A 2,646-nucleotide genomic window follows, 5' to 3' on the forward strand; every position below is an offset into this window, starting at 1 on the left:
CACCCCAGCACTAAGGTAAGCCACTGCTGCCATTTCCCATCGTGCTGTTCCTGCATCAAATGAGGGCAGCTCTGGGGAACAGGGCTGTAGCTATGCTTTTGCTGTTTTGCTGTGTGGGCAGAAGTGGGGTGGGTTGTCTTGTCCCAGTTTGCACTGGAAACTGGTTCCCTTTTTGGCCTCTCAATTATGGCCTTCTGTCCACAGTATATTATCCATAAAATTCCATTTATATAAAATGAAATTTATAGGAAATTAACTCTTATCTGTAGCGAGAATTCTTCAGTGGTAGTCTAGAGCATAGGGGACTGGATACAAAGGGATGAGACAGGTAAGCATAGGGACAGCCCAGTGACTAGGGGAAACTTCCTTTGAAATAATTTTTTTCCCTTCCCAGTAGAGCAACACCCAGCACCTTCCCTCATATGGATAACTTGTGGCAGGTACATCTTGGTAGTAGAGATAAAGAAGTCCAGCTTGGAGCAGTGCTGGGTATAAGCACAGTAAAGACCAGCTTTCACCAACCTGTCCCTGAAGTAACGTGAACCCATTTACCACCTCATGCATACTTATGAGATGTATGTCCACATACGCATAGATTATGGAAAGTTATATAACAACCCATCAATCAAGGGAAGAAAGCACTCCATCTTTCAAGCCTGGGGATCTGCACCTCTTTGCCTAGACTCTTTTTTTTTTTTTTTCGGTCTTTTTGAGGCATGGTCTCCCTGTAGCCCCAGCTGGCCTGGATCTCTCTAAGTAGACCAGGCTGGCCGTGAACTCCCTGAGATCTGCCTGCCTCTACCTCTGCCTCCCAAGTGCTGGGATTAAAGGCGTGCACTACCATGCCTGGCTTTTGCTCAGACTCTTAAGAGAACCTGGAAAATAATTCGGGCTCTTGACCCACACACCTTCCATCTGAAGTGAACGCTCTCACCCCACATTACACTTTCACTACTGCTTTCTGTGTTTTGAACAACAGACATGACATCATGGAAGAACCCCCAAATCTCAGGTGACAGAGGCACAAAGGAATTGTGGATGTGATGAAAATGCTCTACATTTTGACTGAGTCATGTTTACATATATGCAGACATGTGTATGAGAATTTACTGATGCACACTAAAGAGGGTTGTGCATGAATGTCTTAGTAGAGTTGACTTTAGAAAGCACATTTGATTTTGTACTTTGGAAGACACTTGAGTCAACACACCCCACTTCATCTTTTCTTATATAGACTTGTGACACTCTTCTGATTCTATTCTCCTACCAGACTCAAGCTTCCCCAGGGTCTTTTCCTCATTCCATAGCCAGTACGATTCTAAAAGAAACTGATAATGACACTCCTGTAACATCTATCCCCCTTCGCCTGTACCAGTTGGGGTCCAGTCTGAGCAAACAGCCAATAACAGACACAGTTGGATATACTTGGTACACGGACCAGACATTCCACAGGTGGGAGCAGCAAAGTGTCCTGACTGCTCTGTGACTACTGGCCACCGTCTGGTGCTGGAGTTGAAGCCTGGGGCAGGTGCTAGAAAGGGAAGACAGCTATAAAGTTTTAATAGCCATCCAGGACCCACAAATACAGGAAGGAACTGAAATCTGTCCATCCTTGTATTTGACTTTGATGGCATGGGCAGAAGCTAGCCAGGGTCCCTCATTGTCATGGACCTAAATACCTAAAGGAGTTAGGGGTGCTGCAGGACCCACGTGAAGGCCAAGCTGCGCACCCCCTGCCTCACATCAAGGAGAGTTGGTAGGTTAGCTTCACTCTAATCCTCTATAGCCCTCTTTTAAAAAAATCTCTTCTCACTAACCCTAGCAAAACAGTAAAGGAATGCTGGGAAATGTAGTTTAGCCCAGCCAAACCCCCTTCCGTTTCACCTTAAAGGGCTCCTCATTACCTTCACTTCCTTAACAAAACCTGCAGAGTTCTTTGTAACCTGATATCCAACAGATCTTCTGACAATCTCCCAACCTCCCATCTCAGGATATGTTGTATTTGTTTCGTACAAGCTTTGGAACTTGTGTATGTTTCTACATTGAATCCTGTCCAGGCTAGAACACTCTTCCTTCCCATCCTTTAGATCTTTCCTAATGTTTTTCTTTAGCACTGGCTGACAGTACAAAGTACCCAGTAAGTTCCAGCTGAGCAAATCAATGTTAACGGGGAACTAAGACTGATTACAGCTACCTGGCCATGTGGTTAGTGTATGGAGGGCCACGATCAAAGTCAGTGGACAGGCAATGCAGATAGTCTGCTAAGTCAGGTGTGGTAGAACACACCTGTAATCCCAGCACTTTGGAGTACACAGCCAGTTGGTCTTCATAGCAAGCTTGGGGCCAACTTGAGCTACATAGTGAGATACTGTTTCAAAAAAATTTTAAAAACTGGGTCCAGTGAGATGGCTCAATAGGTAAAGGCACTTGCCCTACAAGTGCTGAAACCTGAGTTTGATCCGTGGAACCCACATAAAAGTAGAAAGAGAGAAGCAACCGCACAAAGTTGTCCTCTGACCCCCACAAGTACGCCATGGCACGTGCGCCCATACGCCCATACGTGCACATCAAGCAGACAACACACATGATAGATTTTAAAAACAGGAACACAAACTTTAAAAGTTAAAGCTGCTTAGTGGTGTTCGT

The sequence above is a fragment of the Nannospalax galili genome, unplaced genomic scaffold (genome assembly GCF_000622305.1).
Source record: "Nannospalax galili isolate Female #2095 unplaced genomic scaffold, S.galili_v1.0 scaffold215, whole genome shotgun sequence".
Taxonomy (NCBI): Eukaryota; Metazoa; Chordata; class Mammalia; order Rodentia; family Spalacidae; genus Nannospalax; species Nannospalax galili.